Genomic DNA, 16135 nt, shown 5'->3' on the forward strand with positions numbered 1-16135 from the left:
TGAGCGTCCATTTTGTAGCTCTCTAGCTGTACAGAGTTAATGCCCTCAGGTACTGTTGACAAGGCCAGACACTTGTCCCTGACTCATGTCATAAGAAGTGTGAAAATCTGACTCACAGCAGCTATCGAAGAGTAAATTGTCAATGGAGGATGCAATGATGAGTTGACAGTAATGGGTTTAGTTCTTCGGTTGCCTATTTAACTTCATTGCTTCCTGGCCTCAGAGTGCAGCTCACGCCCTCACCAGTCTTTTATTAGTTTGAGGTAACATTGTCACGAGGAGGGTGGAAGGAGAAAATATGTTTGCTCTACCGGGAATAGTCCTTAGAATGCGTGATTTACAAGTGCTAGGTTAAGACATCATTTTTAATACAAAACATGCAGCAAGTGGAACATGATTCATGCACAGGCAGGTGGTCAAGGTTGTCCAAGCATTGGAGAAGGGGCCCAAATTCTCCATCCCATCATGTAGCTACTGCAAGAAAATAGATCCTAAAGGACTTTAAAATATCCTCTTAGCTTTCTCCTAAAGGCTTCCTCACCTTCATAGGTGTCCCATTAAGAGGAATAGACCTTCTTTTTACAACTGCTCTAAAAAATGTCTCTGTTTAAAAAAAAATAACTTTTAATGGTGTGAATAATCTTTTAGTGTCAGCAATTTTTTTAATCTAATTCAGCTCTTTCAGCACTGGGAAGAGGCAGGCACAATCTCTGATGTAAAGCCAGGATGTGCCTTTCCCAGGAGAATTCACACCAGTTCCCATGACCATCACAAGGCTAAGAAGGGGTTGGTGTCACACTTGCACCACTAATATTCCCCCTGGCTTCAAAAGTCCGTTAGACAGAAACTTCCTGCAGGCAGGGAATGTAGCAACCAGCACAATGGTGGACACAACACTGAAAACTTATGAACAAATGTTTAAAAAAAAATCCCTGTCTTCATAATGTTTACATTCTACTACTAGAAGATGGTTAAAAAAACAAGTAAAATATATGGTATGATGGACTGATAAACACTTAAGGGAAAAATCAAGTAAGAGTGAATTTTAGTTTAAAATAGGTGGTCAGGGAAGGCTGTATGAGCAAGGAGCTGAAGGAGGTGAGAAAGAGAGCTATGCCTCTCTGGAGGAAGAGCATTCTGGGAAGAGGATATTAGAAGTCCAGTGGCCCTGTGTCTGTTAGACTGGAGAAACAACAGACGGGCTAGTGTGTCAGGAGTGAACTGAGCAAAGTGCCTAATCTCATTGAGGTCATCATTCCTTTCCTAGCCTAGATTTTTTTTCTTGGTGAAATAAAAGTACTGGATGCTCCTCTTAGTGCCCGTAACTTGCAATATGTTTTCTTTCATCATTCCCTACATACAAAGACTTGTTTTTCTGGGCCGTAGGAAGGTGAGCTAGACCTAGGAATATTGGATTTAGTTGTCCTTCTCTTTGTCTTTTTAATCTAGAATAGTCCCCTTAACTTTTTTCTGTCCTCCATAGCATTGGCATCACATCAAGAGTTACATAATGTCAATATATCTCATTATTGAAGATCCCATGTTTTGTCAATTATTTAAATTAACATCACTCAGAATTTGTAATAAACATTTCTCCCTTTGAAATAAATAAGTAATCTATGGGATGGTACATTGAGAGCATGTGAACATTCTCTTCCTTGATAAAATTTCATCTCCCTATAGTTTTGGTAGCAATTGGTGATTCTTACCTGAATAATTATATTGATGATTGCAAAATTGTGATTTTCTAATTTCATAATCTCTTCTATTTCTTAGCTAGCATTCATTAGTAAAGAGGAGCTTTTCCTTTTTGATGTTCTGTTAGATTTGGCTTGCTGGTATTTTGTTAATCTTTGCATCTACGTTCATGAGAAATATTGGTCTGTAGTTTTCTTTTTTCGTTGTGTCCTTTCCTAGTTTTGGTAATGGGGTGATATTGACTTCTTAGAACGAGTAAGGAAGGATTCCCTCTTTCTCAGTCCTTTTAAATAGTTTCAGTAGCATCGTTTCCAATTCTTTGAATGTCTGGTAGACTTCAGCAGTGAATCCATCTGGACCTGAGCTTTTTGTTGACGTTGGCAATTTTTTAAATTACTGATTCAGTCTCACTTCTTGTTATTTGTCTGTTCAGGTTTCTTTTTCTTCCTGATTTAATCTAAGAGCTTTGTATGTTTCCAGGAATTTATCCATTTTCTCTAGATTTTCTAGTTTGTGTGCATAAAGGTGTTCATAGTAGTCTTGAATTATCTTTTGTATTTTTGTGGTTTCAGTTGTAATGTCTACAGTTTCATTTCTAACTGAGCTTCTTTGAATCTTATATCTTCTTTTTCGGTTAATCTAGATAATGGTATATAAATTGTGTTTATCTTTTCAAATAAGCAACTTTTTGTTTCTTTGATCTTTTGTAGTGTTTTTGTTGTTTCAAATTCATTTATTTCTGCTCTGGTCTTTCTTCTGGTACCTTTGGGTTTAGTTTGTTCTTATTTCTCTAGTTCTTTGAGGTGTTACATTAGGTTATCAATTTGTGATCCTTCAGACTTTTTGATGTAGGAATTTAGCACTACAAACTTTCCTCTTGGCACTGTCTTTGCTGTCTCCCAGAGGTTTTGATAATTTGTATCACTATTATCATTCATTTTGAAGAATTTTTAAATTTCTATCTTGATTTCATTGTTAACCCAAAAATTATTCAGGAGACGATTGTTTAATTTCCATGTATTTGTATAGATTTGAGTGTTCCTTTTGGAGTTGATTTCTAGTTTCATTTCAATGTGGTCTGAGAAGAGACCTAATATGATTTCAATTTTTTTTTTCATTTATTGAGACTTGTTTTGTGGACTATCATATGATGTATCTTGGAGAATGTTTCATGCAGGGATGGTTTAGCATATGTAAGTCAATAAATATGATATATCACATAAACAGAATTTTTTAAACTCCATATGATCATCTCAATAGAAGCAGAAACAGCATTTAGTAAAATTCAGCATTTATTTATGATAAAAGCCCTCAAAAAAACTAGGCGTAGAAGGGACTTACCTCAAAATAACAAAGCCATATACGACAAACCCACAGCCAACATCATACTGAATGAGAAAAAGTTGAAAGCATTCTCCTTGAGAACTGGAACAAGACAAGGATGCCCATTTTCACCACTTCTTTACAACATAGTACTGGAAGTCCTAGCCAGAGCAATCAGGCAAGAGAAGGAAATAAAGGACATCCAAATTGGAAAAGAGAAAGTCAAACTATTGCTGTTTGCCAGTGATATGATTATATACCTAGAAAACCCTAAAGACTCCTCCAAAAGACTCCTAGACATGATAAATTCAGTAAAGTCTCAGGTTACAAAATCAATGTACACAAATCAGTAGCAATGCTATACACCAACAATATATAGCAGTGAGATCAAGGAGAGAGTCTAATCAATAACTCAATCCCTTTTTCAACAGCTGCAAAAAATAAATAAATAAAATACCTAGGAATATACTTAACCAAGGTTGTGAAAGATCTCTACAAGGAGAACTACAAAACACTGCTGAAAGAAATCATAAAGGACACAAATAAATGGAAATACATCCTATGCTCATGGATTAGAAGAATCAATGTCGTGAAAATGACCATACTGCCTAAAGAAATTGCAGATTCCATGCAACTCCTATCAAAATACCCACATCATTTTTCACATAATTTTTTAATCCTAAAATTCATATGGAACCACAAAAGAGCCCAAGTAGCCAAAGCAACCCTAAGAAAAGGAACAAATCTGGAGGCATCACATTATAAGACTCCAAACGTACACTACAAGGGTACAATTACCAAAACAGCATGGTACTGGTATAAAAGTAGACACATAGACCAATGGAACAGAATGGAGAACCCAGAAATAAAGTCAAATATGTACAACCAACTGATCTTCAACAAAGCATATAAAAATGTAAATTGGGGAAAGGACACCCTATTTAATAGATTGTGCTGGGAAAACTGGATAGCCACATGTTGAAGAATGAAACTGGATCCCTGTCTTTCACCTTATACAAAAATCAACTCAAGAAGCAGGAAAGATTTAAATCTGAGACCTCAAACCATAAAAATTCTAGAGGATAATGTAGGAAAAATTCTTCTGGACATTGGCCTAGGCAAAAAATTTATGACTAAGACCCCAAAAGCAAATGCAACTAAAATTAAAATAAATAAATGGGACCTAGTTAAACTAAGCAGCTTCTGTACAGCAAAAGAAATGATCATCAGAGTAAACAGACAACTCACAGAATGGGAGAAAATATTTGCAAATTATGCATCCAACAAGGGACTAGTATCCAGAATCTGCAAGGAACTCAAACAAATCAACAAGAAAAAAAAACAAATAATGACATCAAAAATGGGCAAAGGACATGGACAATTCTCAAAAGAAGATATACAAATGTCCAACAAACATATGAAAAAAATGCTCAACATTACTAATCATGAGAGAAATTCAAATTAAAACTGCAATGAGATACCACCTTACTCCTGCAAGAATGGCCATTATTAAAAAGTCAAAAAAGAATGGCATGGATGTGGTGAAAAAGGAACCTTACACACTGCTGGTGGAAATGTAAATTAGTACAACCTCCATGGAAAACCCATATGGAGATACCTTAAGGAACTAAAGTAGATCTACCATTTGATGCAGCAATATCCCAAAGAATTCAATATATCAAAAAGACTCCTACACGAATATTTATTGTAGCACAATTCACAATTGCAAAAATGTAGAACCAACATAAGTGCCCATAGACCAATGAGTGGATAAAGAAAATGTGGTATATATACAACATGCAATACTACTCAGCCATAGGAACGAATGAAATAATGTCTTTTGCAGAAACTTGCATGGAGTTGGAGGCCATTATTGTAAGTGAAGAAATTCAGGAATGGAAAACCAAATACTGTATGTTCTCACTTATAAGTGGGAGCTAAGCTCTGCGTACACAAAGGCATGCAGAGTGATAAAATAGACTTTGGAGACTCAGAATGGGGAGAGTGGGAGGTGGTGAGGGATAAAAACTACACATTGGGTACAATGAACACTACTCAGGTGATAGTTGCATTAAAATCTCAGACTTCACCACTATACAATTCATCCATGTAACCAAAAATCTCTTGTACCACAAAAGCTATTGAAATAAAAAATATACTAATAAAAAATAAAATAAAAATCTTGAAGAAGAAAGAAAAAGAGGAGCTTTTTTCATTGGAAGGTGGATTTTTTTAAATGGCATGTTCTGAAATTTTCTTACAACTTTTGATATATAAAGTATTTAAAACTCATAAAATATGTTTTATGGTTCAGAAACTTCTGAGCTGAACTCTAAAATAAATCTGTGGGCTCTGTAGACTCACAGGGTGTATGCAACTGAGAACATCACACTCTTTACACAATAGAGAGCATGCCTGACAGCTTGTCACCTGCTCATGGGTAGTTGTTCTTCTCTCCTATCAGCTATTTCTGTCAGGACTGGCTCTTCATGTGTTCTCATAGGGATAACTCCGTTAAGTAGATCTCTCAGTGGGTTTATGGCAGTGTTTTGGAGGAAAATAAAGGTATTGAGTTATGCTGTTTGAGGAAAACTGAACTAAGTATATAGAGTTGTGGGTACTAATCTAGATTCTGCTGCTAACAAGCTCTGGGGCCCAGTTGCCATGCCTGAAAAATGAAGTTCTGATGTGTTGTCATAGGATTCTGTGCCTATACACAGTTCCTAATGAATCATTGTTGTTGTTTTTACACTTAGAGTTCTTTATAAAGTTCACTTTCAAGATTTTCAATAGTATCTATGTGGAGAAGAGTTTCTACAATAAAAAAGTACTATTCCAAAAAATATTTCTGTAAGGCAGGGCCATACTGTAGGTGCAATATCTGGAATTACCACAAGCAGAAGCATATTGAGTGCTATTGAGTGCTGACTCTATATACGACATAGTGCAGAATGCTGATCTTCTACTCTTTCATTTACTACTCAGTAAGTCAATGTAAGAGTACTATTATTACCCTGACTTGTACAGATGGGAAAACTGAATCTTAGAAGGAGCTTATCCAAACTACAGGATGGTACCCTTAGGTGTCAAACTCAGGTCTATCTGATTCAAACCCAACCAATGGTCTTAATCATCGTGCCACAGTCACTTCCATATGAACATCAGAAGAGCAATAAATGGTTTGGACCTTTTCAGGGCCTTTTATGAGACCCAGATGTTCTGCAAAGATTTGAGTTTTATATTTTCAGTCACAAGCTTCTATTGAGTGCCTATGGAATGCCACCCTCAGCATTACAAGAAAAAGGAAAGAAGAGACATGGACTCTGTGATCAGGAAATCCATCATCTAAATTATATATGACCATATTGACATATACATATACACATACAAATACATATGTCCATCATTTATAACATACTCACTATGCAATAAGTGCTTCAGATATATCACTTTGTTCTCCACATAAGCCCTGTGTGGTTGATGTTACCATCTCTATTTTACAAATGTTAATAGACAATCGGTGCAAAATGTATATAATCCTGAATATCCAATCATAGTTCTGAGTACCCACTGTCCATACCAGATGACCACAGAATGAGCAGCATGAAAGGCCAGGGGCCTCCCCTATGGGACTTTCTATTCTGGTTGAGAAATTAAAACTAACACACATGAAATGTCAGAAAAGACCACAGGGATGGCCTATTATTAAGTGCCAGGTTGGGTTACATAGACTTGTCAGAGGGATCTTGGCAGAGAAAAATCCAACCAAGGGTCATGTAGTCAATGGTCAGAGACAGACAGATCTGATTATTTTGATAGAATATTTGGATTAAACATAACCTCAAGGCAATAGTTGGGCTTCCAAACTTTGTTTATTTGCTTATTTGTTAAGATTAAGTTATATTTAGGTTTTTGTTACTTAGAACCAACATAGTCCTGATTAACACAGAATGAAAAAATGGATGAACAAGATGTGGGACAAGTGATTGGCAGGGGCCGTCTAACAGAAGGGCTGGAGAAATTACTGCATCATTTTTTGAGAGGCAACTCTCTTGAATTTAACTATCCAATCAATAAAAAAAAGTTACACCTTTACCCCCATGAAGCAGAACTTGCAAAGTTCTAACTAAGCTGACTGAAGGAGCTTGAGTTCTCTGGACTGAAGGTAAAGCAGTAAAAGATACTATTTATTATCAAACATACAAAATTAAAATGTGGTAGAAGCTAAAAATAAATGCATTTTTCAATAACTAAACATCATTTATTTAACTTGCACTGTTTTATGATTTCTTTTTTAAGAGACATTTTGCATCCTACTGCTTTCAAGAGAGCTACTGCCTTCCTGGTCAACACACCCCTTGTCTCTACTGTTTCTCCATCATTTATTTAGTCCATCTGTCAGCCAATCCATCTTTCTCTTCTTTCACTTTTCTTTTCCTTCATTTTCCACCTCAGAAAGAAACTTCTAACTAAACTCAGCACATGGCTCCTAGATAATTATCTTCTAAAGGAAATATAATGCATTTTTTATGTATCCACCAAATGACACATTCTCCATTCCTCATCCCACCCTCATACAGAGAGCAGTGACTTGCCTGCCTTCTCACATCTTAGAGAAGTAAACTTCAGTCTTTAGCTCTGGCTTCTAACGGCCATAACTTATAGTAGTAAAGGTTGATGTATTGGGTGCAAGAAAAGTAAATTTAAGTTAATAATGAGAGTGATTATCATTCGTGACAGTTCTTGATCTCTGTGTAGACAGTAAAGAAGAGCTTCAAAAACCAGAAAAAAACATCAATAAGATTCCTAATAAAAGATCTTTATTATAGCTACACCAAGCTGAGCCCAGAATACCCTCGCAGACTTTGTCAAGGGGCTTTTTCAGAAATCACACAGGGAAAAATATTGGGCAAATAATGTTAGGATCCCTGCCAGTGGGCAGCTCTGCCCTCAAGTATGCATAGAAATATGGAGAGGACTTAGAGGGAGCAGCCACGCCCCTTAAAGTTTGGCCAGAATGGACCTCTGAGAAAAGTCACAGACACCAGGACCATTTGGATCGGTTCAAGAGTCTGGAGGTGAGTAACATCAGTGAAGGTGACAAATGTGAATGGCTCTTGTAAAGGATAAATGATGACCAGCATTTCTTAATATCTACTGAGGTCTGAGTTGTGCCCTGTGAAGACGTTAGGCTTTCAGCAGGGCAGCCTTCTGGCTGGGTGAAACTTTAGAAAGGGTGATGAAAGTTTGCTCAGAAAAATTCTCACTTGGGATGAAGCTTCCTCCAATGAGCTCACAAGGTTTCTTCTCTTCACAGATGTAGGATTTTGAGTTATGTGTTTTGGAAAAGGATGCAAAATGGAATGAATAATTTTCTTCTCTTGATCATAATGCATAAGGAAGGAGGTAATGAGAGGAATATTAGAAACAAATGCATGGACCAGGGGAGGCATGACAAGCAAGAAGGTGCTGGGAAGCAGGAGAGTTTAGAGCATGTGGATACATACAGGACAGGCATGTATCCAGTGGAAGCAACATAAAACATATATCTATAGACTTGAAGGGGAAAGGAAGAGGAAGAGGTGCCACTGAGTCATGAGGTCAGGAATGTGTGGAATCTGGGAAGGCGTGTTATTCCAGGGCAACCTGTAATAGTCCTTCTCAAAGTCAGGGGCATGTCTGGGGAGCTGGTAGTTACTTGCAGATCATATGAATTCCCAGGCCCTTTGGCATTTGGTAGTATCACCTTCTTCTTCTTCTCCTTTTCCTCTCATGAGTCAATGCATCTGACCACCCATTCTCCAGAGCTTCCCAGAACTAAGCCCATCCATCCCAGTTTACCACACTCCATTGAAAGCTGAAAATGTAGGAGAGAGAATAGAGCTAGAGTCACTAGGACTGGGTTAATGGAGCATTTTCCCCAGTGGGTAAGAAGTAAACTTATCTTTAGTTTTACTGAGCATAAGGAAGTGGATGGTCCAAGGGTGGTTGGATTTTGGTGTCAGACCAGCCTGAGCCAAAATTTCAACTCCCCCACTTCCCCACTATTTGACCCATTATATGATCTCTGAATTCCATTATATGATCTCTGAATTTTAATATTCCCCTCTATTAAACAGAAATAACAGGTATCTTGAGGCTGTTGCACTGGTAGTCATTATGCTCAGTCAGGAAAAATGAGGCATAAACTGGAAGTGGAATGGATAATAGAAGGTAGCCGGGGAAAAGCACTTAACAACTTCACACTCCTCTTGACTTTGGCAGAAAAGAGTCAAGTGATGGCATGTAGGTCCAGAAGGAAAACAACTTCACACTCCTCTTGACTTTGGCAGAAAAGATTCAAGTGATGGCATGTAGGTCCAGGAGAAAAATATCATCTCAGCTGCTAGCTCCCAAATCAGATGCTACGTAACCTGCCTTGACTTGTTGAAGGAGGGCTGGGGAATATCTTTCACTGGGAAATGGGATGATTATCTGAAGGCTGGAGATGGTGAGGTGTTTTTTGTTAAGTATAAGGAGCCATGCTAAGACCCACCAACACAGCGGTCATAAAAAAAAAGTGAGATGGCTTGCAAAGAACTAGAAATACCATGGCTTTGCCTAGCTGTGTTTCCTCTGGCCAGCATCACTCTAACTCACCTTGATGACTCAGAGTGCAGCCAGTCCTCAGAAAGAGACTGGATCTGGCAAACAAAAATGTGAAGGAACCCAGAATACAGCATACCTTTGTTCCTCATCTCTATTTATTTCTGCTTCTCTCTCTCTCTTTCTCCCTTCCCTCCCCCATCCCACATCTCTTCAATGCTGGGGTCCCATAGTGGCAGAAGACAATGGCCCCCAACTCCAATGTTATTTTATGAGCACAAAACAGGTAAAGACTGGTTCTGTACAAATCTCTAAATTCCAATTCCAAATTTCTAAGAGACAGAAAGTGATGGACTCAACTTAAAACAAGTAGCAGCCAATCCATTGTGACCAGAAGGTCAAGGTCACAAACATGGTTATCAGTCCCTCCTCTGGATCAGTGAACCAATGCCTACTAGGAGATCTGACAAAAAAAGAAATTAAACAAGCACTACAAACTGGGTCATAAACTGAACAGGACTCATACACCTTTTGCAACATTCAAAGGATGGTAAGCACTCCTCACACATGGTGCCATATTTGTCCCCAGGTCAGGTGAAGGGCTAAACTGGAGGTAGTTAGAGGAAGGATGATATCCAGGACTGTGTTCCCCTAATCATTGGGTCAATGGAGAATCTTCCAGCACGTATTCCATGCCTTTATTTCACCTCTAAAAGCTTTCTATCTTCAATTTGGTTAGAAATGTTTCTAATCAAAGGTCATGCACAAGTGTCATGACCCAGATAACAATGATACCAAAGTAAATTATAAAAATCTTTCATCAAGAAATCTTTTCTTTCTATAATTTTTGCATTGAGAGTTTATCAGCCTTCCTATAACTGATATAATAAATACAAGAATACTTCTCCACCCATTAAAGCAAATTGCCAGATGACACTCTTTGCAGTATCCACCCCACTCAGGAGTACAGATAAATTCTGCTGTCATTTTTATAGCAGCTCTTATATAAATCTGGATATTTGATTATTTGAGATTTTTCATTGACAAATTTCCAAAATTAGCTCATTTTATATTATTGCAAATCATCACAGTGGGGTAATGAAGTGGGGTAATGGGTGTTTATGACAGGAAATGGCTTATAGATGCTGCAGAGTACATCAGTCTTTTTTTGTTATCTTCCTTCCTGCCTTAGTCCCTTCCTCTATGCAATTTCTTTCCTGAACTATGTCAATATTATTAGACTGAGTTTCTAGAATAAAGATGGCCAATAGGCTACATCTCATGAGCTGACTCTAGTTAACAGTGCTGTCCTGACTTTGTATCAGGAAGAATTCTGAAAGCTTGTCTGAGCTTAGTGGGAGAAAGTACTGGGATCGATTGGTGATGACTGTCATTGGCATAGGAAAGAAGATGTATTAGCACATGTGCCAGATACTTCCTACCCTTGCATCTTTCAAAAGAGATCATGAGGAAAATAAAAGTTTATAACTCATAATATGGATCAAATATCATGGAACCCAGCATCTGAGAGAGGGTTGTTGCTGCTGTACTGACATTAAAATATGGGGAATATAGTTTAACCTTGACATTCTTGAGGAATATTATGAGAGAGTTTTGCAAACCCACAATCTTAAAAACAATCTTTAGCATTTATTAAACATTTAGTGTGAGCCAGGCACTATTCCAAGTATTTTTCTTTTTAATTTTCACAATAGTCCTGTGTACTAGGCATTATATTTACATTCCTTTTACAGAAGAGGAAATAGAGAAGTTAAATAACATGCCCATGGTTGCAGACCTAGGGAGTGGCTGAGCTGGGACTCTAGGCCAGGAGGTCTGAGTCCAGCATTCTAACCCCTTTGCTATATGGGCTCTAGAATGCAGGGAACTAACACTAACTTAGATGTGGATATAGGACAGTCAGGTAGGGATGCTCATTACCTGCTACTCCTTCACACCAGCCTCATGGCCAATATGATTCAGTCCTACCACTTTCCATTCACTGCCTCATATAAACTACAAAAAAATTCTATGGGGTCACTGTGATTACTCCTAAACACACGCCTTCAGAGTTGCAAGCAAGTGGTCAAAATTGTCAATACTGTAGATATAATAATCTCCAACAGGCTATTAGTGCTGAGTAACTCATCACCACATTTCAAAGATCAGGATATGGAGAACAACACAATAGGGACAAGTAGAAAAAAAACTTGTGGAAGTCGCTGTTCATTCCCAATGATGGGACCTTTTAATAGAAATGCAAAAAAGTGGTGTGCCATGGGAAATCTGGATGTAGTAATGAGCTAAACTTTTTTTTTCTATCTTCAGTTAGTGTCAAATCCTACTTCACTGCAGGTAAATATTTTCTGGAACTTGTTTGTATTTAGAACTCATTATGTATCTCAGTTCTTTCTGTTTGGTTATCTCTGGTTTATTTTAAAGTATATCCCTTAGGAACCCTATTCTGAAAGAGCTGGTTAATCAGGACATTGAATCATAATAAAATGATGAGACCCTCTTTCTAGCCTTGGGGAAAATCTCTAAGAAAACACACACTGGCTTTAGGTGAAGGTGATAAAGTAAAGTGCTTTCACTGTGGAGGAGGGCTAACTGATTGGAAGCCCAGTGAAGACCCTTGGGAACAACATGCTAAATGGTATCCAGGGTGTAAATATCTGTTAGAACAGAAGGGACAAGAATATATAAACAATATTCATTTAACTCATTCACTTGAGGAGTGTCTGCTAAGAACTACTGAGAAAACACCATCACTAACTAGAAGAATTGATGATACCATCTTCCAAAATCCTATGGTACAAGAAGCTATATGAATGGGGTTCAGTTTCAAGGATGTTAAGAAAATAATGGAGGAAAAAATTCAGATATCTGGGAGCAACTACAAATCACTTGAGGTTCTGGTTGCAGATCTAGTGAATGCTCAGAAAGACAGTACGCAAGATGAGTCAAGTCAGACCTCATTACAGAAAGAGATTAGTACTGAAGAGCAGCTAAGGCACCTGCAAGTGGAGAAGCTTTGCAAAATCTGTAGGGATAGAAATATTGCTATCGTTTTTGTTCCTTATGGACATCTAGTCACTTGTAAACAATGTGCTGAAGCACTTGACAAGCGTCCCATGTGCTACACAGTCATTACTTTCAAGCAAAAAATGTTTATGTCTTAATCTAACTCTATAGTAGGCATGTTATGTTGTTCTTATTACCCTGATTGAATGTGTGATGTGAACTGACTTTAAGTAATCAGGATTGAATTCCATTAGCATTTGCTACCAAATAGGAAAAAAATGTACATGGCAGTGTTTTAGTTGGCAATATAATCTTTGAATTTCTGGATTTTTCAGGGTATTAGCCATATTATCCATTTTTTTACTGTTATTTCATTGAAACCATAGACTAAGAAGCATCATATTATAACTGAACGCAATGTGTATTCATAGTATACTGATTTAATTTCTAAGTGTTCGTGAATTAATCATCTGGATTTTTTATTCTTTTCAGATAGGCTTAACAAATGGAGCTTTCTGTATATAAACGTGGAGATTAGAGTTAATCTCCCCAATCAATTAATTTGTTTTGTGTGAAAAACGAATAAATTGTTCCATGCTGGTGGAAAGATAGAGATTGCTCTTAGAGGTTGGTTGTTGTGTTTAGGATTCTGTCCATTTTCTTCTTTTTTTCTTTTTTTTATTATTATTACACTTTAAGTTTTAGGGTACGTGTGCACAACGTGCAGGTTTGTTAAATATGTATACATGTGTCATGTTGGTGTGCTGCACCCATTAACTCGTCATTTGGCATTAGGTATATCTCCTAATGCTATCCCTCCCCCCTCCTCCCACCCCACAACAGTCCCCAGAGTGTGATGTTCCCCTTCCTGTGTCCATGTGTTCTCATTGTTCAACTCCCACCTGTGAGTGACAACATGCGGTGTTTGGTTTTTTGTCCTTGTGATAGTTTGCTGAGAATGATGGTTTCCAGCTTCATCCATGTCCCTACGAGGACATAAACTCACCATTTTTTGTGGCTGCATAGTATTTCATGGTGTATATGTGCCACATTTTCTTGATCCAGTCTATCATTGTTGGACATTTGGGTTGGTTGCAAGTCTTTGCTATTGTGAATAGTGCTGCAATAAACATACCTGTGCATGTGTCTTTACAGCAGCATGATTTATAATCCTTTTGGTATATACCCAGTAATGGGATGGCTGGGTCAAATGGTATTTCTAGTTCTAGGTCCCTGAGGAATCACCACACTGACTTCCACAATGGTTGAACTAGTTTACAGTCCCACCAACAGTGTAAAAGTGTTCCTAGTTCTCCACATCCTCTCCAGCACCTGTTGTTTCCTGACTTTTTAATGATCGCCATTCTAACTGGTGTGAGATGGTATCTCATTGTGGTTTTGATTTGCATTTCTCTGATGGCCAGTGATGATGAGCATTTTTTCATGTGTCTGTTGGCTGCATAAATGTCTTCTTTTGAGAAGTGTCTGTTCATATACTCTGCCCACTTTTTGATGGAGTTGTTTGTTTTTTTCTTATAAATTTGTTTGAGTTCATTGTAGATTCTGGATATTAGCCCTTTGTCAGATGAGGAGGTTGCAAAACTTTTCTCCCATTCTGTAGGTTGCCTGTTCACTCTGACTGCGGTTTCTTTCGCTGTGCAGAAGCTCTTTAGTTTAATTAGATCCCGTTTGTCAATTTTGGCTTTTGTTGCCATTGCTTTTGGTGTTTTAGACATGAAGTCCTTGCCCATGCCTATGTCCTGAATGGCATTGCCTAGGTTTTCTTCTAGGGTTTTTATGGTTTTAGGTCTAACATGTAAGTCTTTAATCCATCTTGAACTAATTTTTGTATAAGGTGTAAGGAAGGGATCCAGTTTCAGCTTTCTACATATGGCTAGCCAGTTTTCCCAGCACCATTTATTAAATAGGGAATCCTTTCCCCATTGCTTGTTTCTGTCAGGTTTGTCAAAGATCAGATAGTTGTAGACATGCAGCATTATGTCTGAGGGCTCTGTTTTGTTCCATTGGTCTATATCTCTGTTTTGGTACCAGTACCATGCTGTTTTGGTTACTGTAGCCTTGCAGTATAGTTTGAAGTCAGGTAGCATGATGCCTCCAGTTTTGTTCTTTTGGCTTAGGATTGACTTGGCAATGCGGGCTCTTTTCTGGTTCCGTATGAACTTTAAAGTAGTTTTTTCCAATTCTGTGAAGAAAGTCATTGGTAGCTTGATGGGGATGGCATTGAATCTATAAATTACCTTGGGCAGTATGGCCCTTTTCACGATATTGATTCTTCCTACCCATGAGCATGGAATGTTCTTCCATTTGTTTGTATCCTCTTTTATTTCCTTGAGCAGTGGTTTGTAGTTCTCCTTGAAGAGGTCCTTCACATCCCTTGTAAGTTGGATTCCTAGGTTATTTTATTCTCTTTGAAGCAATTGTGAATGGGAGTTCACTCATGATTTGGCTCTCTGTTTGTCTGTTATTGGTGTATAAGAATGCTTGTGATTTTGGCACATTGATTTTGTATCCTGAGACTTTCCTGAATTTGCTTATCAGCTTAAGGAGATTTTGGGCTGAGACGATGGGGTTTTCTAGATATACAATCATGTCATCTGCAAACAGGGACAATTTGACTTCCTCTTTTCCTAATTGAATGCCCTTTATTTCCTTCTCCTGCCTAATTGCCCTGGCCAGAACTTCCAACACTATGTTGAATAGGAGTGGTGAGAGAGGGCATCCCTGTCTTGTGGCAGTTTTCAAAGGGAATGCTTCCAGTTTTTGCCCATTCAGTATGATATTGGCTGTGGGTTTGTCATGGATAGCTCTTATTGTTTTGAGATAGGTCCCATCAATACCTAATTTATTGAGAGTTTTTAGCATGAAGCGTTGTTGAATTTTATCAAAGGCCTTTTCTGCATCTATTGAGATAACCATGTGGTTTTTGTCTTTGGTTCTGTTTATATGCTGGATTACATTTATTGATTTGCGTATGTTGAACCAGACTTGCATCCCAGGGATGAAGCCCACTTGATCATGGTGGATAAGCTTTTTATGTGTTGCTGGATTCGGTTTGCCAGTATTTTATTGAGGATTTTTGCATCGATGTTCATCAAGGATACTGGTCTAAAATTCTCTTTTTTTGTTGTGTCTCTGCCAGGCTTTGGTATCAGGATGATGCTGGCCTCATAAAATGAGTTAGGGAGGATTCCCTCTTTTTCTATTGATTGGAATAGTTTCAGAAGGAATGGTACCAGCTCCTCCTTGTACCTCTGGTAGAATTCGGCTGTGAATCCGTCTGGTCCTGGACTTTTTTTGGTTGGTAAGCTATTAATTATTGCCTCAATTTCAGAGCCTGTTATTGGTCTATTCAGAGATTCCACTTCTTCCTGGTTTAGTCTTGGGAGGGTGTATGTGTCGAGGAATTTATCCATTTCTTCTAGATTTTCTAGTTTACTTGCATAGAGGTGTTTATAGTATTCTCTGATGGTAGTTTGTATTTCTG

The 16135-nt window shown here is 37.9% G+C and overlaps 1 pseudogene; it reads left to right on the forward strand.

The window, feature by feature from the left end:
- The first annotated feature begins 10366 nt into the window (after positions 1 to 10366).
- Positions 10367 to 12929, forward strand: LOC112204613 (E3 ubiquitin-protein ligase XIAP-like; annotated as a pseudogene).
- Positions 12930 to 16135: the final 3206 nt, after the last annotated feature.

Source organism: Pan troglodytes, chromosome 8 (assembly GCF_028858775.2).
Source record: "Pan troglodytes isolate AG18354 chromosome 8, NHGRI_mPanTro3-v2.0_pri, whole genome shotgun sequence".
NCBI classification, from domain to species: Eukaryota; Metazoa; Chordata; class Mammalia; order Primates; family Hominidae; genus Pan; species Pan troglodytes.